Below are 24,151 nucleotides of genomic sequence, written 5' to 3'. Positions count from 1 at the left end.
ATAGTGTTAATGCAATATGTAATGATATCAGCATGAGAGAAGTGAATGATAACAGAGCTGGCAGTACACTGTACAGGATGTACAGGATCACTGTATAGTGATTGTTTGGCACATAGTTGTTTGGCAGGCTTAAAAAAATATCTTGTATCCTGAATATTGATAGGCCTAAATTACTAGAAACCTAAACCTCTAAACTGCAATCAGAACAAACCGTCATTCACTCAATTCAAATGACCACTTTTATAATAACAACAACAACATAATTTTTTTCAAAGCATCTTTCAAGACACTCAAGGATGCTGTGCAATAAGATCACAATAAAATATTAACAAAATATTAAATCATAAAAAGATCAACAAGGAGAATAGGAAAAAATGAAAAATGGAGATATGAGGTTTTCTTCTGACAGTATAGTGTATATATATATATATATATATATATATATAAATATATATATATATATACATTTACATATTGCTGTACTGCTGTTGGGTCCTAAGTCAAGGTTGCAGATATTATCTAACGTACTGGTTTTTTACTGCAACTAAATAATGCAGTTAAAGGTCCTGGTATAACACTGGATGTTAGTTTATCATTTACCATATCAGGAATATTTCTAAGACTGCATTTTATTACTTGACAAACATGCTAACGCTACAAGATACTCAGAAATTAGTTCATGCACAACACTAGATTAGACTACTGTAACTGGCTGGTTGTCCTGCTGTCTCTCTAAATAGGCTCCACCTAGTTCAGACTGCAGCAGCCCCGGTGCTTAACAGGCAAAAGTTTGACATTGGCATTTGCACTGAGTCTAGTTTACATTGTTAGTTACAAACTTCACTCAGATCAGGGTTACTGCAAACTCCCAACATCTCTCACAGCTCAGGTGGTGGAAAATAATTTTCTTATCCAGCTCCCAAATTCCATTCAGGAGTTTAAACTTTAAACCATATTAGATATTAAGAACGCAAGCTTGACAGGTGTTTTGAAATCCAGATTAAAACAGAGCTGTTTAGCTAGCATTTGTTAGCTCATTGTTGCCTGTGCTCTGTAATTGTGCTGTTATTTTCATTTAGACTGTTGTGTTTCATCTTTCCAAGGTTTTACTTATATTTCTGTGCAAAGCACAATCAGATTTCTTTTTTCTGAAATGAAAAGTACTATTTAAATAAAGATTTATTATTAGCATTATTATTATCAAGGTGAATATTGGCACCGGGGACGTGTTAAAACAAACCAATAAGCACTGAATTAATGAGTTGTATTAATTTTGTACATTCATTAAAAACAAATTAACAGGTTGAAAACTTGGACAAAAGTAAAGTAATTTAACAGCATTTCTCTGTGCAGCAGTAATACTCATGTGGGCCACCTCAAAGTTAGTTTATGTTATTATAAGTTAGGGTTCTGGCTTACACAGACAGGATAAAGCTGAAGGTGCAGCCTGATGGAAAATGCTAGGCTGACTGAGGTAATAAAGGCAGGCTTGCTTTCACAGCTTTGAACATCAGGCTAAATGTATGTTTATATTGTGGATCCTGTAATAATAGTAGTGTTTTGGGAGAGTGAGGGCTCAGGCTGATATTAGAGAATGTCCCTGCATGGAAAAAACTACCTCACAGATGCTCTCCACAGGATTAACTGACCATGATTTCTTTCCTCTTCGTGGCAGTGTCAACTGATGACTGGTCATGCTGACCAGAAGCAAATTAGGCAAATTAAGTGCTAAGGTCAAAAAATGGTGCTTTCATGATTTCATTTTCCTTCAAATAATCACAAAAAATAAGGTTGCAAATGTTACAGAAGTATAATGTTAGGGGTAGTGTTACAGTCATGCAAAAGTCTGCACGCCCCTGGTCAAATGACACGTTTTGCTGAAAATAAACATAAATCCTCTACATGTCTGCACATTTTAATGTACAATAACTGTCTATTCATTGAATTTAACATATAGGAAAAAATATAAAATTTAAACTCAGCAAATAAACAGAAATGTCACAATTAAGTTTATTCTCTTTAGAGGATGTGTTGACTTATTTTTACTTAAAAAAAATGAACAAATTAAATTGGAGGTATTTAAACTTTTGCATACGACTGTATCTTTGGTATCATTCAGTCTGGTACCATTCAGGCCCAGATGAACGCAGACACAGTGCAAAACATGTCTTGATGCTGCCACAATATGTGCACATGTAAGAAATTAACCTCTGATTTATTAAGGCTGTGCAAAGGACAACAAACAGCATATTGGAGCTCCTACTAACTGCACACTCATGAGGTGCAGGGTTTAAAAGGCGCAGCAAATGAAAGCTTGATGAAGAGATAGCGGGGTTAATAAATGAAGCTCCTTCCCATCAAAATATTCTACAGGGGTTCAACTGTAGATAAATAAAGAGAAATACGGACTGAAAAGGCTCAGTCAAGGCAAAGTTGGGCCCTTGTTCTGCGTTAACATTCATATTCTTTTCACAACTATAATGAAGTTTACTATTTCAAATCCTTCATGTTTTCCTTGTCTGACGAGGCTGGAGTTACAGAAGCAGAGATGCAGGGATTAAGTGAGACAGACATGGTGAGAGACAAAAAAAACTAATTGAATGCACAGCTTTTTGCATATGTCACAGTGCCCTTGCTAACAAGCATCTGAATTAAGGATTTTACAGGAACACTGTTGTTGTTAACAGACTGGTGAGATAGCAAGACTTGTTTTTGCAAAGCATAATGAACGCATATGTTTCTTTCTCAAATACGCCAAAGCAGCAATGAGATGAAGAATTAAGGCTTAGAAGTCAAGAGTTAGTACTGCTACTTTGCTCTGCTATTTAAATGTAGTTATATAAACGTGTTATTACATTTGTTTGCTAAGAAATGACAAAAACATGGCAAAAATGTAAAAGCTGCACAAACCATGCATACACAACAGTGACTTTTCACCAAGTTCAGGTCCAAATAATAGAATGTCCACTCTCTGTGTGTTTCAGTGATGAATGAGTGATAAATAATTCGTAACAAATTACATCATGCTTTTGTTACGGGGACTTCCAAGGGTTACAGGAGCATTCCAGCCTAAAACTAGCATTGAATGTGTTATTTGTTGTGTTATGTAGTATTTTGTAGTGAAGCATTGCATCCTTCAACCTTATTGGTTGGATACAATTCCAGAATTCACTATTAAACTCCAAAATATTCTTTTTGTATTACTATATCATATACAGCTGGATGACAAAGGAAAGTACTTTGGCATACATTCATATATAAGTCTCTGGAACTGTACTGGAGAGATGGAACACAATTCTTTCAAGAGATATTCCCTATATTGGTGTTTTGATGACGTCTATCACACCGGTCAAACAAATTGGCCCAAAATCTCCCATTGGGTTGAGATCTGTTGCCTGAGAATGGCATATCATTTGTCATACTCATCGCACCATTCAGAGATCCGTCATGCCCTGTGGATGGGATATTCTGAAGAGACTACTATCATCAGGATAGAAATTACATGACAAAGGTTATCAATCAGAATAACTTTGTATTGATTTGTAATGACCCTTCCTTCTAAGGGGACAAGTGGACAGGAAAATGCCCCCCATGGCATAACAGAGCCACCAGACTGCCTCACTGTAGGGGTCAAGCATTCAGGCCTGCACTGTTCTCTTGGTACGCTGTACATGCACTCTCCCACTTGTGGAGAACATGGTGAAACATGGCTCATCTGACCAGATCACTTTTTTCCCACATCTTTGTAGATTAGTGCTGATGGTGTTTACATCACTGGACTCTCAAATGTGCATTAGTCTTTGTGATAAGGGGTCTTTGCACTGCAGCTCCTATAATATCCCTCCGCATAGTTGTAGATGAACTGTTCTTCATTCTGATCACGTCCTGCTTTGGCGTTTGAGAAGCAGTTGCTCTTCTGTTTTTCCCTACATGTTGCCGTACTGATATCACCATAGACTACATGTTGCCGTACTGATATCACCATAGACTTTAGTCACTGTTCCTTTTGAAACACTAGTCAGTAGAGCGGTCTTAGTGACTGAAGCTCCAGCCAGGTAAGCTCCAATAATGAACCCCCTTTCAAAGTCATTTAGATCTGTTCCTCTTGGCCTCTTGATCCAAAACTGGACTTTTATACAGGCCACAAAGCATGTTAGGATATTGACTGTTTTTATTTGTTTTAATTGACTACTGTAAATGTTTGTATATGGGGATTAACCCGTCTCTATTGCAACGCTTACAGTTAGTCCAAAATGCAGCAGCCAGGTTACTGACTCGTACCAAGAAAAGAGACCATATTACTCCAGTCCTCGCTTCACTTCATTGGCTACCTGTCCAGTTCAGGATACAGTTCAAAGTGCTTTTATTTGTTTTTAAAGCACTTAATGGTCAGGCCCGCTCATATGTTGGCAGTATGCTCACTCCCTCTACCACACAGTGAGCTTTGAGATCATCCTCGCAGAACTTGCTGGCTGTTCCTAGGGCTCATTTGAAGCTTAGGGGTGATCGTGCATTTGCAGTCTATGCTCCGAGGCTACAGAACATTCTACCTCCTGCTATTCGCCCAGCACCTTCAATCGCTGTTTTTCAATCAAGACTGTTTAAGTCTTTTTTTACTAATCTGTTTTATTTCGCTTTTACCCTTTTATTCACTTCTTTTCTTCCCTATTTTATGTAACTCTTCTTATTATTTTTATATTTTAATCTCTTACTTGTTGTGTTGTTTATGTGTGTGCTGATTTGATGTAAAGCACTTTGTCCACTGCAAGTGGTTTTAAGAGTGCTTTATAAATAAAACTTACTTACTTATTGTATCATGCGGTACAATGTCTGGAAGTATCTGCACTCATTATGTTTCTCCACTCAATTATTCAGGTTTTACTTTACTTTGTCCTCCATCCGTATCTGCCAGGATGTTTCTAAAGGACTCATAAAAATACTGCACAGCACCAACCATGACTCCTGACAGCTTGTTTTGTCATCTATTATGTTACAAGCATGTTTTTCTGAAATAGGACTGTCATTAATGCCAGAAGAGGCACAAACAAGGTTAAACATCACGCTTAAAAATTCATTCCGCTTTACTGAGATATATGTGTTTTCTGACAAGATTCAGAAAGCTTGACATGACCATGGAGACCGCAGGTCAGCAACACATCAACTTAGCCTTATTGCTCACTTATTTCACTATCAGAAGCCTGCCCTTCCTTCCTGCCTTCCCGCTGTCCCCTGTAGATTTCCAGGCTTTTAAGACCCAGAGAGGAGTCTGTGAAGGTGAAGACAGTTAAAAAATCAATTCTCCCTTTCAGAAACGTGAAACAGCACACACAAAAATCCACCGCAAAGCAGTTGTCGTTTTTCAAAAGTTCCACCCACCTTCAAGACAGATCACCAGAAAGGGGTATTCCTAGTCTTTAAACTGGAAAATACTGCTTTAGAGGCTACTACAGCATCGCTATGAGTATGGATGTTTACAACAAGTAGCAATGTTAAAATATTTCACTGTCCATAAAAAAAAGTATCAATGTTATCATTTCACATCCAGTTTACATAAGACTGAAGAGAGAGACTTGGATGATCAATGATGCTTGCATATAGAGGATCACACTATGTACTGACTAATCTTCAGTTTTATGATGCTTTATTGACCCAGTTACTCATGATATACAATTGGTAGGAGCAGAGAGCAATGTTAGAGAAATACTCTCACTGAGCACTTTATTAGGAAGACTATACTAACTGAGCAGGGCCTCCCTTTGCTCTCAAAACCGCCTGCATTCTTTGCGGCACAAAGATGACGGAAACATTCTTTTGAGATTCGGGTTTTTCAGTTGCACTTTCACGCTGCGAGTCTCCCATTTTACCACATCCCACAGGTGTTTTACCTGTTTTAAGCTGACTGAAAAGCCCACTGAAGAACACTGAGTTGTCATGTTCGTGAAACCAGTTTGAGACTTTTGCTTTGACATGGTGCATTATCATGCTGGAAATGGCCATTAGAAGATGGGTAAACTGTAGCCATGGAGGGACGCACATGGTCAGCAACAATACTCAAATAGGCTGTGGCATTTTCCACACCATTACACCACCTCCACCAGCCTGGACTGTTGACACAAGGCAGGCTGGGTCCATGGATTCATGCTGTTGATGGCAAATTCTGACCATACCATCTGTGTGCCTTAGTAGTAGTCAAGTTTCACCAGACCAGGCTATATTTTCCAGTCTGCGACTGTTCAGTCGACAGAAGTGGAAATTGACATGATCTTCTGCTGTTGTAGCCCATCCTCTCTCATCAAGAAGGCATTTTGGTCTACAGAACTGCCACTCACTGGAAGTTTTTTTCTTTACTCTAATCAGCCACACGATTGGCTGATTAGATTATTGCATAAATGAGTAGGTGTACGGGTGTTCCTGACAAAGTGCTCAGTCACTGTATGTCACTCCATCTGCCAAATGTTTTATTCTACCAACCCTGTTCTTATTCCAGCTAGTATCCTCTCCTGTGTGGGTGCCCTTTCTGTCCTAGTCACCGCTGGTGCCCCTCTTCTTCTTGAATAAGCAGATTAGGGAGATGAAAACCGACATGTGTTTCCCACATACTGTATTGATATGGCCTGGCTGTGTAAGCTGGAGAATCACTCTGTTATCTTATGAACAGATGTTCAGCCCACCTGAAGCCCGCATGTATAAGAAATGCAAGATGAGGAAGGGGACATTTGGAGTGCTTTTGGACAGCCTGTGCCAATTGAATGAATATGTGAATATGTATTATTGCCCTTTAGCAAAGCTGGGCTACAGCACTGCTGGGTGAGGAGGCAGAGCAGCTGGGAAACAGGTCAACAACAAAAAAGATGGCATGTAGTACAAAGAGCCCAATGTACTAAGCCGTTTGCAACAGTTTCAGGCACAAATCGGACAAATGTACAAAACTGGCCATGGACTTAAGGGAGGAACGTGTAAAGTGTGGGAGGATCAAGCAGAAAATGGGTGGAGCTATCGGAAGAGCAGCTGATTACATAATTTGCTTGACTGTACGAAAGTTTGAGCAACTCATAGTGGCTGTGGATTTTTCTCTCTTACAATCAGGCACAAAGTACCATCATTATCTAACAGCATGTTACTGAGAAACGCCCTTTAACAACAGCAGCAGATATAGTGGCTAACAGAGGGACCAGCCTCAATCACATGCTGAAAGAATATACAGAACCTGCCACAACCTCTAGTGAGGTCTCCTCATATCACGTGGTGCTACCAACCTGGGAGGTTGAAGGCTAGCACCACATCTTTTCAAACTGCCACGAACATGTGACACTGACATAATGTCAATGAACAGCTTAACACACTTGGAGGAGAACACTAACTGCTAATTCTGTTCCTTCAACTAACGGAAAGATAGCGAGCATCGTGCTGAGTACTCTTTTGTACTTTTGACCAAAGATGGCTGTGACATCACCAGAGATCGAACTTGCAATCCTTCTCACAATAGGGCCAATGCTTAGACAGTTCTGCCACCTCTCCGTCCCTGAGCTTGCATTCTTCTTTTCTCTCGAGCTTGTTGACAGCTCCACAAATTCGAGGTGCCTTTAAAAGTCACACAACATTGTATTTCTGGAACATAACTGTACCATAATCCTTTGAAATTATATTTTCTAAATTGTTCTGACTCCACACACCCCGTCTCGTCTCCAGGCTTTTTATTTTATTGTTCTGTTTTAAAACATTCAGTTAAGAAAAGGTACAAATATGAACTTTTCACCTGGAAAAACTTATTTAAGGTTCACAATTGGACCTTAAAACCACTGTTGTACCTTTGAGGGAACATTTACATTGTTTGTGCCATTATGAATGAGAAATGTACCTGCACAGCATCTGTATTTCTAACAATGTAGGATTCTATGGATTCTATGCACAGATTGCATTTGTGCCATCCCAGATCCTAGCAGATTGAGTTGAAAAATGTTTAACTTAATCTGTGAGGATCTGTAATGGTAAAAATGCAATCTGAAGCATAAAATCCTTTGGGATCCTTGTCCTTCTGTAGGATATAACAGTGTTGTAAGCAAAATACTCTCCACCATATGAACTCAGCCTTAATCAGTGTAGGCGTTTGTATCAGGCGCACATGGCAAGCAGAGGCAGCACACATGAAGTTTAGTTTCACTTTGATGTGACTTTGTTTTTCGCCACCTGCCACTATAGAGACTTTTATAAAAAGTAGTAGGTTTAGTGGGGCTTGATGATTGGTGCTGTGCCTGGTCATAACCAATGGAAAAACCAAAACTTAACAATAAATTAAGAGCATCTCAACAATGCTAGAAGAGTTTCAACACATATTAAACAGAAGTTACATATATGCCTCTTATTATACTCACAGAACTCATCAGGCCTTTTCTGAAGGGCTAGAAGCCCCTGAGGGTTCCCCACTGGAAGCCCATCTGTTACTATACAGTTCTCTACCCTGTCTATCAATGGAAAGAGAACCCATGGTATCACTGCTGCCCAGAACTTGACCACTGATGAAGGGTCAGACATCTCAAACTGTACAAAACTGTCAATCTGTCTCAAATTGTGGTCCTATAGTGGTCCCGTTCCATTAATGGATAGCATAGAGGGAAGCTGAAAAAAGTTAGTAACTGGAAATAAGTGTGGGTACCAGGAAGGTGCACCTCATAAACTGGCATCTCATACACTGTTAGTATAACTATCAACATAGGAACAGTAATTAGGGACCCACTGCAAACTCACTGCAAGCAATAACCTCAAACTGCACAGGTCTCAGGTCATTAAGAGAATATATTCCTTAGCCTTCAAAATGATCAGAAGTGGTCTGGACAGAATATAATGAGCCTGTAAATATAAAACAGACCAGTTTGCTAGCAGAACACAGAATTCACTTCTGAGGTTGAGATCTAACGAATTGCAGTACTCTGCATTGTTTAAACAAAACTATGTATTCAACGCACATCGTGTCTAACAAAGCTTTTCAGACGTCCCTCTCTCTGACCACCTCATACACTTAAAGTATGACAGCAGATGGAGGGCATCAAATCAGATATTCTGTGGTTTGAATGGAGCAGTGGCCTAAATTCTGCCACTGCCAGCAGCGATGGCCATGATCCACATCAATCAGCAGAACATTCTTTAATTTTCCAAACTTCTGGTGTCAGCTCAGCGGTGGAATAAACTGGATGTTCTGGTTTTTCAGCAATATCGGCGCTGAATCCTCATAGCTGAAGTCCTGTCAAACTGGTCACGAACAACGAATCCAAACTTCAGCAAAAGCAGACCACAGGTAATATTCAAAACCCAGGAGAAGCGTCTGGTGGCCGTATTGCCGACATTCTGTCAGCATAATTTATATGAGCAGTCAATGTGGCTTCCAAATCAAGATGTGAAGAAAAAGTCGGTTCAATCAAAAATGTTTATCCAAAACAAATCAATACTTTATCTTCGAGTCCTGATTATGTGTTATTGCCTGCAATAACATAACCAGCCGTCTATAATTACCCTGTATATCGTTGCTGTATGAAGAAAACCTTATATCTCCATTTTTGTCGTTTTTCAGTTTTTGACATATTTTGAAAATGCCTGTTGTCCTTTACATTGTGCGTAAATATCATGAAGAATGGACCAAATGAAACGGCCCAAAATGACTTGGAAAAAAGTCTGGTTCCACTGACTTACATTAAAAGTAAAGTAGATTTTTTCCTTTTTCTGTAAAGTTACCATTTTGGAGATACAAGGTTTTCTTCCAACAACAGCGATATACTGCATCAGCAGGGGCTAAAAGCATACAAATGGTTCTCTCAACTGCATTCCTTGTCCATCCAAAGCATAAGACCTCTTGATATAAATTGTCAGATTGCAAAAGTCAATCATTAATCAATGTCAGATGTCATTTGTGAACAATTCTTAACAAACTACAGAATTACAGCTCTGTCATCATCATCATTGCTGCATCATAAAATGTGGCCTGTGCGAAAGATATGGACAGAAAGCAGGAAACACCCTGGACAGGTCACCAGTCCATCACAGGGCAGACAGACATATACATTTACACACACACTCACACCTAGGGGCAGTTTAGCATGTCCAATCGGCCTGACTGCATGTCTTTGGACTGTGGGATGAAACCCATGCAGACACGGGGAGAACATGCAAACTCCACACTGAAAGGACCCTGGTTGCCTGGCCGGGGAATCGAACCCAGGCCCTTCTTGCTGTGCTTACAGCGATGCAAAATATTTAAAAATCTTCTTTTTGAGATGTTTTCTTTTTAAACTTTGAAGCCTTAATACAGTGCAGTGGGTAGCGCTGTCACCTCACAGCAAGCAGGGCCTGGGTTCGATTCCTGGCCGGGTGACCAGGGTCCTTTCTTCCAGTCCAAAGACATGCAGTCAGGCCAACTGGACCCTTACTACAGTATTGTGTTACATCAAAATCTAAGTATTTTACCTCATCTTTAACACATCCTCTGCAACATTATCCATTTTAGTCTTCAACAGTCTCAAAAAATGGCTGCAAGAAGACGTATACAAAACACATTTATTTTCATTTATTCAGTTAAATTCTTCCAAAAGAAGGAAAATATATTTTTAAAAGTTCACTCTAAAAATACTATTGAGCTGCTGCTTTTTCTCATGTTAGCTTTCGTTGTTTAATATATTTGCTGTTGTTTTCATGTGATCTACTTCCTTTTATGTTGTGTTATAAGCAGTTCTGTGATGATTGGCTAGATTTATTGCAGAATCACTGTTGGTCCAGTACTGATACTGGTCATCTCCGCCATCTCTGTGATGAAGTCTCAAATTTGCTCAGTGCCAGTCAGTAAAGTACATCAGCTGCTGCTGCATCGTACCTTAATGCAGGTTATGCTGCCTTTTATTTTCACATCTAACAGGTAAAGACTTTGGATAAGAGCTAAAAGCTTTTACAAACAAGCCCTTTTGTGCCGAGTTTTCAAATATAGCCATTAAATGGTGATTAGGCCTTCAGTGAAAGCGCAGTTAGGGGATGCTGACAGTGCAGCTGAAAAGATGGGAGGAAGTGAGATCATTCCTCTGGAGCTCAGGGGTCAGCACCAGCCCACAATGACTCTCTATCATATCAACCACAGCTACAACACAAAGCAGCTCTTTGCTAGTCTGCTTGATGTTTTATACAGAGCTGCTTCTGCATTACAGTGCAAGATTTAAAAAGAGAAGTGTTCAACTATTGGAGAAAAAAAAAAACACCCCCATCCCCTCCCGCACCCCCCCCCCCCCCACTCCCCAGAAACACTTACACTTAAACCACTTATCTCTCAGGAATCATTCATAACACAAACTCTAAACTAGAGAGACAAGATGAAAAGATGAATGACTTTTCCCTCTGTGGGATATTAGAGAGAGAGAGAGAGAGAGAGAGAGAGAGAGAGAGAGAGAGAGAGAGAGACAGAGAGAGAGACTGAGAGAGAGAGTGAGAATCCAAAGTGAACAAGCACAGGGGGAGGAGAGTGAAAGAATAAGTGTGTTTGTGTGTGTGTGTGTGTGAGAGAGTGAGAGAGAGAGAGAGAGAGAGAGAGAGAGAGAGAAAGTGAGTGAGGAAATGAGGAAGTGAATGAGTGAATGAGTGAGTCTGTCAGTGAGTTAGAGAGTCAGTAAGTGAGAGAATGAGTGAGACAGTTAGTGACTGAGTGAGTCAGTGAGTAACTGAGTCAGTAAGTGATTGAATGGGTGAGTGAGTGAGTGGGTCAGTTAGTGACTGAGTGAGTCAGTGAGTAACTGAGTCAGTACGTGAGTGAATGAGTGAGTGAGTGGGTCAGTTAGTGACTGAGTGAGTCAGTGAGTAAATGAGTCAGTAAGTGAGTGAGTCAGTCAGTCAGTGAGTGAATAAGTAAGTAAGTGAGTGAGTCAGTCAGTCATTGAGTGAGTCAGGGAGTGAATGAGTAAGTGAGTGAGTGGGTCAGTTAGTGAGTGAGTTAGTGAGGAAGTGAGTGAGCAATTGAGTGAGTTATTCAGTCAGTGAGTGAGTGTGTTAGTGAGTGAGTTAGTGAGTGAGTCAGTGCATGAGTGAGGAAGTGAGTGAGGATAGGAAGAAGTGAATGAGTGAGTCTGTCAGTCAGTTAGTGAGTCAGTAAGTGAGTGAGTAGTTGAGTGAGTCAGTCACTCAGTGAGTTAGTGAATGAATCAGTAAGAGAGTGAGTCAGTAAGTGAGTAAGTAGTTGAGTGAGTCAGGCAGTCAGTGAGTCAGTGAGTGAATCAGTTAGTAAATGAGTAAGTAATTGAATGAGTCACTCAGTCTGTGAGTTAGAAAGTGAATCAGTAATAAAATGAGTCAGTGAGTGAGTCAGTCAGAGAGTAAGTTAGAGAGTCAGTACGTGAGTGAATGAGTGAGTGAGTAAGTGGGTCAGTTAGTGACTAAGTGAGTCAGTGAGTAAATGAGTCAGTAAGTGAGTGACTACTTGAGTGAGTGAGTCAGTCAGTCAGTGAGTGAATAAGTAAGGAAGTGAGTGAGTCAGTCAGTCAGTCATTGAGTGAGTCAGGGAGTGAATGAGTGAGTAAGTGAGTGAGTGGGTCAGTCAGTGAGTGAGTTAGTGAGGAAGTGAGTGAGCGATTGAGTGTTTCAGATAGTGAGTTAGTGAGCAAATCAGTAAGAAAGTAATCGAGTGAGTCAGTGAGTGAGTGAGTGTGTTAGTGAGTCGGCGCGTGAGTGAGAAAGTGAGTGAGGAAATAAGGAAGTGAATGAGTGAGTCTGTCAGTGAATTAGTGAGTCAGTAAGTGAGTGAGTAGTTGAGCGAGTCAGTCAGTCAGTAAGTTAGTGAGTGAATCAGTAAGAGAGTAAGTGAGTGAGTCAGTGAGTGAGTCAGTCAGTCAGTAAATAACTCAGTGAGTGAGAGGATGAGTGAGTCCAAGAGTGAGAGAGCGAGTGAGTGAGGAAGTGTGAAGAGGAGGATGAGGATGATGAAGTTGAAGTGTGTGGGGATTTGGCAGTGTGCCAGCACTCTAAGAGCAGCACAGCGTGGGGCACACATGAGCTCCCACTACACCACAGGAGCAGAGAGTAATCTTCTCACACAGACACACTGAGTCGTGGATGGATGGGGGTCCGTCTGAGGTGAGAGTTGCAGAAACACTGAAAGTGTTCAACACATTCAGAACATGCAATTCAGTATTTTGTCTGTCAGGTTTACATCAGTCATACGCAGAGTAGAGGTCTGAGGGCATTGCATTATGGGTATTGCAGTGAATTTATGTTATTACCTTGTAGTCACTGCCACAACGCAAAATGCTTTTTCTTTTTCTGGTTGGACTCACACTCCAGAGAATCAAGACCTGACTCAGACCTGCACCTCAGAGACTTGAGACTCGACTCAGATTCACACCTTAGAGAATCAAGAACTGACTCAGACTTGCACCTCAGAGACTTGAGACTCGACTCAGATTCACACCTTAGAGAATCAAGACCTGACTCAGACCTGTACCTCAGAGACTTGAGACTCGACTCAGATTCACACCTTAGAGGATCAAGAACTGACTCAGACTTGCACCTCAGAGACTTGAGACTCGACTCAGATTCACACCTTAGAGAATCAAGAACTGACTCAGACCTGTACCTCAGAGACTTGAGACTTGACTCAGATTCACACCTTAGAGAATCAAGAACTGACTCAGACCTGCACCTCAGAGACTTGAGACTTGACTCAGATTTGCACCTCAGAGACTTGAGACTCGACTCTGACTCATAACTCAGACACTGGAGACTCGACTCAGACTCACAACTTAGAGACTTGAAACTGGACTGAGACTGACACCTTAGAGACTTGAGAGTTGACTCAGACTCACACCTCAGAGACTCGGGACTCGACTCAGACTCACACCCCACAGACTCGAGACTCAGATTCTCACCCCGGAAACTCAAGGCTTGACTTGGACTCACACTACCTAGATTTGAGACTCAAATCAAACTCGCACCCCAGAGACTCGAGGCTTGACATAGCCTCACATCTCAGAGACTGGAGACTCGACTCAGACTCAGACCTCAAAGACCTGAGACTTGACTCAGACTCACACCTCAGAGACTTGAGACTTAACTCAGACTCACACCTCAGAGACTGCAGACTCAACTCAGACTCATAACTCAGAGACTTGAGGCTCGATTTAGACTCACACCTCAGAGACTTGAGACTCGACTCAGACTCACACCTCAAAGACTTGAGACTCAACTCAGACTCACATCTCAGAGACTTGAGACTCGACTCAAACTCACACCTCAGAGACTTGAGGCTCGACTCAGACTCACACCTCAAAGACTTGAGACTTAACTCAAACTCACACCTCAGAGACTTGAGGCTTGACTCAGACTCACACCTCAGAGACTGCAGACTCAACTCAGACTCATAACTCACACCTCAAAGACTTGAGACTCGATTCAGACTCACATCTCAGAGACTGGAGACTCGACCCAGACTCACAGCTCAGAGACTAAAGACTCACTCAAGACTTGCTTGAAGCAACTTGCGAACATCCCAGCTAGACACCAAATAGAGTGGACAGCTTATGAATTATATAACTGTCCACAATGTCCATGAGCACTAGGACTTCAGACAGTATTTGAATGGAGAAACTACATAAGCATGCATACACAGAGTTCTTTTGCATGTGTGCAACCGTGACAGTTTCTGCATTCGTGGAAGGTTAATCTCTCCTGGTTACTGAAAGAGAAAAAAGCCACTTGGTGATTGCAATAAATCAGCATGACCACAAGTTATGGGCCAAAAAGTCTCCTTTCTTCATGTGACATGGCTTTACAGCTCTGAAAGCAAGCATTCTGGCCAAAATAAATGCATCTAAATCTACGGTAGTTATAAACATGTCTGAATTCTTAGTGGTATGAAACAGAAAGGAAAGAGCCTTTGTTACAACATAAAATAATCGGCAGACACTCATCCAAAAGTTTATGGCTCATATAAAAGGTTGTAAATGGAAGAAAGACGGTTTCATGGAGAGGTCAAAATGCTGCATGGTCACTGTGACAGTCAGCAGGCCCACTGACACTGAATCCTTCTACATGGAAGAGCTTTCAAAACGAGCATTCTGACCTACATCCATAGAGAGAAGTGGAGTAAAAGGGAGAGGCAGCGGGGGGTGGCTGAAGGACATGACTGACCTTACGCAGTCCACTCTATAGAGACAGACAGGGCCTCTTTCTGGGAACAAATAGGTTTTGTGCTGCTGGCAGTCTTTGGATAATCTTGTGCCTTTGAGCGCAGTGCAGATGAAAGCTCTGAGGCTGTCCCATTCACACTCCATTCTGACTCTGACGTCTCTTCTTTCACCACTTCACTCACTTCCTGTGTGCTTCTTTCACCTCGAAAACTGCCAGAGTGCTCTGCTGCTTTGAGTGCAACACTTGCCATGGTGATCATTTCATTCACATATGTGAGGTATAGCGTTCCCACCGTAGAAGTGTGCTGTCATTTAGCCCTCAAAGCACAGCATCGATTGAGGCTCGAAAGCTTATGAGAGAAGACAGTGAGTCAGGATTTTCAGAGAGCACTGAAATCTTGTGCACGATCTAATTAAGGATTTGCACTTAATACACTACGGACAAGCTTCATAAAACTTAAAATGTGCGCTCTTGTTCATAAAGCAGCCGTGGTGGTGATCAGTGTGCCAGGCTCTCTTTATAGCCATGGTGTTTGGAGAGGTAAAAGCCAATCAAGACTCATATTATTTGATTACATCATTAAAAATGCCCTGCCGCCCGGCAAGCTGCTTGGATATAGCTGGTCGCGTCACCTTTGCTGCAGCTACAATCCTGCAGGTGGATGAAGACCAAGCAACACTGCGACGGCGTTTTAGGGCCACTGTTAATAAAAATAAAAATAGTAGACTTCGAGAATAAAGTCGTAAGATTTAGAGAAAAAAGTCGCAATATTTGGAGGACAAAGTGGGCTAACTGTAGGGGGGCTAACTGTAGGGGGGCTAACTGTAGGGGGGCTGCCATAACGCGTTGGGGTCTCGGTTGCTGTACTGCCGTGCCAGAGTTCCACAGACTCCTGTCTCTTTGTGGATCGATCATTTTGACTATTATTCTCATTCATGCCCTCTTTGAATGATATGGTGATGCAGCCACTGATAGCCGTGTAGACGACCCTGCCTGTGATTCTCCTTCAACAACACAGACAGACAGTTTCCTCCGAGTCCGTCTGGCTCTTTATTCTAGATAAACACAGTTTCCTTCTCAGCCGTTTCTTATCCTAATAACAGGCTGGTGCTGATGAGCAGGAGAGACAGAGAGACTGAGTGTTTCTTTATGGGTGAATCGATGTGAAAGTGTAACTCCACCAACTCACTGCCCCTCATTTAACACGAGGAGGTGCTGCCTTCACTTTGCAAAGCCTTTGGCCACAATATTGCGACCTGGTATTAATGCCACTTCAATTCGTAAGTCTACAACTTTTTTTCTCGAAATTCTACGACTTTTTTCTCAAAATATTATGATTTTACTCCAAATATTACGACTTTTTTTCTCGAAATAGTACGACTTTTTTCTTCTGTTTTTAAATGATTTCATTTATGGAGGGAAAAACGCTGTTCAGCCCTATCTGGCCCTATGTGAAAAAGTATTTGCCCCCTTAGCTACTAAATCAACCAGTTAACCAAATTGAATTGACTATTGAGCAACATTTCACTAGCCACACCCAGGCATGGTTACTGCCAGACCTGTTGACTACACATCACTTTAATAGAACCTGTCTGGCCGTGTGAAGCAGGCTAGAAGGTCTCAAAATGCAGCACATAATGCCACGTTCTAAAGAGATACAAATACAGATGTGAAACAAAGTCACTGAATTCTTCCAGTCTGGAAAGAGTTACAAAGCCATTGCTAAGGCTCTGGGACTCCAGCAAACCACAGAGAGCCATTATCCACAAATGGAGAAAACTTGGAACAGTAGTGAACCTTCCCAGGAGTGGCTGGATCACACTGATGACTCATCCAGGAGGTCACAAAAGAACCCAGACAAACATGTAAAGAACTACAGGCCTCACTTGCCTCGATTAAGGTTAATATACACATGATGTTCTTTTGCCAAAAAACATCTAGATGATCCCAAGAATTTTGGGATGTTTTGCTTCTGCAGGACCTGGACGACTTGTAAGTATTCATTGTAATGTAATGTTTTGTACTGTACTTATTGAGATGTATTGTATTGTATTGTATTGTATTGTATTGCACTGCACTGTGTTTAACTCTGTTCCTTTTTCTCTGGGTATCAATAGGGGCAAAAAGATACTGTTTCTAGTAGTATCTGAGCTCAGGACTGGCTTTCTCTCTAACCTATTGGTAACTAGCAAAGATACTTTCTCTAGATAGACAAAGCACTTTTTGAAAGTCGCTCTGGATAAGAGCGTCTGCTAAATGCTGTAAATGTAAATGTAAATGTAAATGACGTCATAACTAATGGAACCATGAATTCTGCTCTCTATCAGAAAATCCTGAAGGCCTGTCAGTTTGTGACCTAAAGCAGTTGGTTTATGCAGCAGGATAATGATCTGAAGCACTATTTTGAAACGCCATTCTATTGAGATGCTGAGGCAAGGCCTTGAACGGTCAGTTCATGCTCTAAAACCCTCCAATATGGCTGAATTAATATAATTCTGCAAAGAAGAGTGGGCCAGAATTCCTCCACAGAGATGTAAAAGACTCACTGCAAGTTATCACACAACGCTTGACTGCAGTTGTTACTGCCAAGGGTGGCACAATCAGAAAATTGGTTTAGAGGGCAATTATTTTTCACATAATTGATATGGGTTTTAAATAAATCTTTATCTTCAGTAAATGTAATAGGAACGACGGAGCGGCATCCAATTTGGATGAGATTCTGTGATCCAGAATTAATCAGCCAACATCAGTACCTGACCTCACTAATGCTCTTGAAGGTTGAATTCAATCAAATCCTCACAGCAACGTTCCAACATCTATTGTAAAGTCTTCCCAGAAGAGCAGAGGCTGTTACTGGAGTAAACACAGACCAACTCTCTATTAATGATTTCAGAAGAAACAGCAGGAGCAGCTGTCTACAAACATTTTATATGTTTAAATTGCAATAAATGCTACTATCGTATTAAAAGTACCACTACTAAAAGTCATCTTATAAAATCTTGATGCATCAGTCGCTGACACTAAAACAGTGCCATTAACCAACATGTGTCACTGTCACTCATCCAGCAAATCTCAACTTGGCTTTTCAAAAGCCTTATTTGCCTTGACTCTCACATCAATTCAAACATACATGACAACTGTTTAATTTTTGTTTTTGACATAGGCCAGTGCACAAGCCACACTTTAAAAGGTGAGTTCTTCTATTATTAACAGACATATTTCTAGGGGTGCTGGGACTCAATTTAGGGGTGCTTGTAATGGGACACACACACACACACACACACATATATATACATATATATATATATATATATATATATATATATATATATATATATATACACTGATCAGGCACAACATTATGACCACCTCCTTGTTTCTACACTCATTGTCCATTTGATCAGCTCCACTTACTATATAGGTGCACTTTGTAGTTCTACAGTTACAGATTGTAGTGCATCTGTTTCTCTGCATACTTTGTTAGCCCCCTTTTTACCCTGTTCTTCAGTGGTCAGGACCCCCATGGACCCTCACAGAGCAGGTACTATTTGGGTGGTGGATCATTCTCCCGGGCAGTAGTGATGAGTACCTATTAACTGTGGTCTGAGGAGGGACAAACTGGCAACAGGGTGTTGGGCGGCAATGGCTCATCGATGCACGAGGGCAACGAAGGCTGAGAGGGCAACTAAGGCTAGCCTGTCTGGGCCAAACCGACAGAAGTCAACAAAAGAGCTACAGAATTTTTAATGATGGTTACGAGAGGAATTTGTCACAACACCCATATGCTTCGCAACCTGAAGTATATGGGGCTGCGTAGTCGCAGACTGGTCAGAGTGCCCATGTTAGCCTCTGTCCAGCAACAGAAATGCCTACAATGGGCACACAAGTGACCTTAGAGCAACGGACACCCGCTCAGATGAGTCCCATTTTCTTTAACATCACTTGGATAACAAGTGACTTGCGCTGTTTATCTGGGGAAGCAATGGCATCAGGACGCACTATAAGAGGAAGACAAGCTGATGAAGGGAGTGTGATGATTTATGCAATGATGTTCTGCTGGGAAACCTTGGGTCCAGCATTCATTATGAACTCCAAATTTCCCAAGCATCTGGGAAAAAAGTCTGATCCATGGCAGCTCCACCTCACAACTTAGAGGACTTAAAGGATCTGCTGATAATGTCCTGGTGCCATATACCACAGGACACCTACTAGAGTCCATGTCTCAATGGGTTGGAGCTGTTTGGGTGCCGCATGGAGGACCAACATCATGTTAGGAAGGTGGTCACAACATTTTGCCTTATCTGCATATTAACTAGGTTAAAACTCATTAAAAAGTAGGAAGAGAAATGGATTATAATTTAAGGCTTTTTGTGAATCAGGTAAGTGATTACTTTACATTTTAATTAATAAACCAGTATTCACATGAACACTCTCCCATTCTCCAAAAGGGGGTGCTATTAGCACCCAAATTGCTTTTGTGCGCATCACTGAAAGAGAGGAAACTCACACCAGCATGATCTCACAAATGCAAGTTTGTTTGTAGTTACGACTTTCATGAAGGTTTCTTTTACATTTTATTTTTCAGTAAATTAAACTGGACTATTTGAAAGGCTCTGCTTAGTCTGTTACTTTTCAGTTACGTCATTAATCATCAAAATAATTGGTAGATTACTCAGTTACTAATATAATCAATAGAGCTCTAGGTTCCTTTATGCAAATTTTGTATGCCTTTGACGAAAGAGTTATTTACATATTTCACATTAACCACTCAAATAAGGTATTCAGATACTCTGAACAACAAATGAAATCTTTCATTCAGATTTTCAGAACACACAAGGAATTCATGGCCTTCTTGTACTTTTCATGTCAACGGATGCAGTTAAGAATCTCATTCATCACTGTAGCCACAAGCTGTATGAGATGAGAATTCAGCAGATGAAGTCAGCGCTCATCAAATCAGTGCTCTGTTTCTTACACAGGCCGAGCCTGTTTGCCAGCGCACGCTCATCTCCCATATGCAGTGGCGAGCATAAGATGTCTGGCTTAAGGGATGAGGATACATTTACCTTGTCTCTTCTGTTAGCATTTGATTTTCCCAGCCAGCTAACATTCTCTGTCAGCACAATTTGACTCCATTTCTCTCCCTCCCTCCCTGTCTTTTTCTATGACTTTGTTTACTTCTATCCTAATACTTATCTCTGCTCATTTCCCCTCCCTGTCTCTCTCTCTGTGGTGCGAGATGGAGGCAGAAGAAGCTGCTGGCTTGCAGAGTGCACCTTCCTGCTGCAGTGCTTTTTACACCTGCTCACATTTCACCTCATTTATCACGGCTCCTTGGCAAGCATGATCTCGCGGCAGATGAGGGAGAGGAGGTAAAAAACAGAGAGACAGAGCGGGAGGGCAGAGACTAGAGGAAAAGAAGGGTATACAGTGTAGCCACTGAATGCAGCAGATCAATAGATCTTCTCTTTCAGCAGGAAGTTGGTGAAAGAGGTTTCTGGACGATTGGCTGAACTTGTGAACCATGAACGCAAAACTTTTCAACACGCCATTTCAATACTGGTTTTAACAAGCCCTCGCCAACTTCACCTCACGGCTCGGACATGCCTAGCACTTACGCAAATGCCCACTCGCAGGTCAAGAGGAGGAGGGGACAACAATGAGGAATCAGACCTCTGAAGTTGTGTGTCATTTTGAGGTCGGTGATGTGCTCATTTTAGGAACTCTGAGTCTAAGCTGATGGAAAAAATGTTGCTGATACATACATTCCAAAGCTGATACATTTTGTCCTGTGTACATTATTTTCAATGCCTCAAGAAATTATTTCAAGATATTAAATCAATGAGTGCATTTACATGTACTCAATAATCCGATCATAATTGGATTTCTGCAGTTATCTGATTATTCAAATGGTCATGTGGTCATGTAAACAGCATACTCCGATTTACTGATCCGGATTACTGACAAAATCTGATTTTCTGCAGTTATCAAATTAAGTGCATGTAAATGCACTCAACATTTTGAGGAAGTACGTCATTATTTTGAGATACTCATTCAATACTTTGAGAAAATGTCATTATATGAAATAATAAGTTATTACATTTCTGATCTACTGCTGCCTGAAGGAGAAAATCAGACAGTTTTGGTGAGTCTCTTTGACTACAAATTGCCATCCAGACTTCAGAAGTCCACAGGAACTTAGCTAGGCTAGCATCAGTGAGGTAATCAGCTAGGAAAGCAAACTTTGTAATGCAAACCTTTTTTGGAGAAGTCTGAGCGTAATGTGCTTCAGAATTACTACTGTGGTGCACGGCCCTTTTTGCTTTGTAACCCTTAACTTGCCTACTAGCAAACCAGCAGTCATGTATAACATTTAGACGGAGTACTTTGTCTATAAAGGCCCATCTGAACATAGCAAATCAAGTGTTAATATCAGAACATTAAGTATTTCAAAGGTATTTTTTTACTTTAGCTTTGTCTGGCGTATTTTTCAGGCTGGAAAAGAGAATTTGAGTCAGAGTTACAGTGATTTCTGGACAATTTCTGCTGCTGACGTCTACATTTTTGCTGGCTTAATCCCTCGCCTCTCCAAAGGGTGATCAAACTTCACTTTGGCTCATACAGACGGCCCTTAAGTTGGTGTCAGGGATTCCCCCAAGTGTAAATGGCAAGGAAAAGTCAACTGAGGCATATTAAATACAGTATTTCAACATGCCTGCACTCTTTCTGCACTTCAGATAGCACCTAATCAGAAGAAAAACAATCATGTATCATATCCCCAATGTATGCAACAAGGAAGAAAGCTAGAGGACTAAGACCGAGATGGCTGGTTGGGGTTTGAGACAGAGCAATATCTGCTGAATCCGCTAATCATTACAATGTGTACAGAGAACACGGCTGAGCTCTCTGCTTCCTAATTCACACACACACTCAACCACTAAGAGAGTCTTTATATGTCAGGCCACTCCCTCCTGCATTCATTCAAGCATTGGTGGTTCAGTGGTAGAATTCTCGCCTGCCACGCGGGAGGCCCGGGTTCGATTCCCGGCCAATGCATGAAACCTTTTTCATTCGTTTTCTTCCTCTCTTTACTATTTCTAAGCATATAAATCCCATCAACAGTAACGTTACAATATATATTTCAACATGAGACAAAATATAAAGGCACACAATGTAAAACAGCTGAAACGAGAACTAAAATGAAGGCACTGAAGGAGAACCAGGAAGCACACATGCACGAGGAAGGGGGGTGGGGGTGGGGCAAGCGACAGGAGACGCTTGGCTTCACAGAAACGTTAGAGCGAAGTCTAGCTCACTGCCACGCTGCTCAATGGATTTCTAGGAATTTTAATAGATCTAAGTTATTGAGTCCATGGCTGTGTCTAACAATGTATTTTGCACATCAAATGACACAGCAGAGCAATTAAACAAATGAGAAACCGACGTCTGGCTGTATAAATACTTCTGAGCAAGGACTCATGTGCCTAACTTCTGCTGAACTTAGCAGTCTGAGCACGTGCACATGATGTCTGTGGTCATTCTAAGTTAACAGCAGCAGACTGACACCAACAGACTACAATGAGCTACCTAGTGTTGACTGTATTACACCGAGCTGAAGGGTTGGGTAAGTAATGGGGCGAAAAGAAGCATCTTTTAATTGCAGAAAAAAGGTAATGAAAATGTAAATGTGAAACAAAGTGAGAGCAGTCAGATGTCATGAAATACATATTATTTTTAATATAGTAGATATTATTTCAAATGTAATGTAATCTTAAATTTTAAAAAGTCTGTTTAGTGTTCAAAATCCTGTACGCATGTTAGTAACCACAGGGGGCCCTAACAAAGGGTCAACCACTCGGGTGCTCTGCAAGCAGGGGTAATGGTGGAATGGTCAATGATTAATAGTAGTCTTAGAACAAAGAACTATCTGGCTCACTCTCGGCATCTAATTCGGGCCTGTTTTTCAAAATGTCTGCCCAATTCATTGACTGAGATGTAAATGAAGTCAGAGTGATTCAGAGTGGTTTGATGTGAAATGCTTCAACAGACACTTCAGATGTCTGGTTCCTATCACCACCACTGTGAACAAGTCTGACACTCTGAATGACTGTTACCATTGTAACAACTTAATTATGCAGAAAATTTGAAACAATCAGTGGAATTCCCCTTTATTGTCCAAATTTCGTCATGAAATGTCCACGCTCCAGTGGTGGCAGTCTTATATAGGCCTAGTGTGGCGCTGTGTCTATAAAGCATGCATGGATCAGTCAGAGCCTGTCTCCCATGATTTATACTGGGGCACAAAGGGCAGAACTCATGGCTGTCACAGGGCTCTAATGGTGTCAGGCACAATTGTAAGGGTCTGAGTTAAACACGACATGAGAAGCCACTTGTAGTTACCATGCATGCTAAGCGTATTGACCTATTGTAGCTACTGCTAGGGTCAAAGGGTAGCAGTTAGCTTTCAAGAACGCCTGAAGCTCATTTTGGTGCAGCAGATACTACTAAAGCCAAGGGGCTATGTTAAGAGCACCAGTATGGCTGTCTATACAAATCAATGGCTACCTCAGTAATATTAGCCTCAGTAAAATTATTTCAAAACCTCACCTAGAGGCAGTATTAGTATGTCTTAATGGCTAAGAGTCGGCCTGTTAGCCAGAGCGCTAGTGTATGAAAGCTAGCAGCAGGCAGCTGGTCTAAAGTTAAGTGGCTACAACTTGTATTTATTTATTTTTTGTCCACTAAGGTCCACTTATTAAATTTGTGTGGATGTATGCATCAAAAATATTCATCTGAAAAGATTATTTTTACGTGACCAAGACAACTCTGTTTATTTCTTAATTAAACTAGGCCTTTAAGAGTTACATATGTAAATGACCTCTGTTCTGATTGGCTGTTGTGTACTGCACCTCATTAAAAAGCAGTCCAGGCTGAAACACCCTTTACAACTTCAACATGAGTAGGTGGAGCTAAAGTGTTGTAAACTGAATAGGCAGATATATGT

The 24,151-nt window shown here is 41.1% G+C and overlaps 1 protein-coding gene and 1 non-coding gene across 2 annotated transcripts in view; one reads left to right on the top strand and one right to left on the bottom strand.

Annotated features, from left to right (window-relative positions):
- Positions 1–24,151, bottom strand: part of atrnl1a (attractin-like 1a) — a 370,723-nt gene that overhangs the window by 4,197 nt on the left and 342,375 nt on the right.
- On the top strand, positions 22,133–22,203 carry trnag-gcc. The gene has a single exon. It is a non-coding gene; the product is annotated as a tRNA-Gly (tRNA).

Source organism: Colossoma macropomum, unplaced genomic scaffold, assembly GCF_904425465.1.
Source record: "Colossoma macropomum unplaced genomic scaffold, Colossoma_macropomum, whole genome shotgun sequence".
In the NCBI taxonomy this organism is placed as follows: domain Eukaryota; kingdom Metazoa; phylum Chordata; class Actinopteri; order Characiformes; family Serrasalmidae; genus Colossoma; species Colossoma macropomum.
Note: the sequence above shows the minus strand (reverse complement) of the source record. Positions and strands in the feature narration are given on the sequence as shown.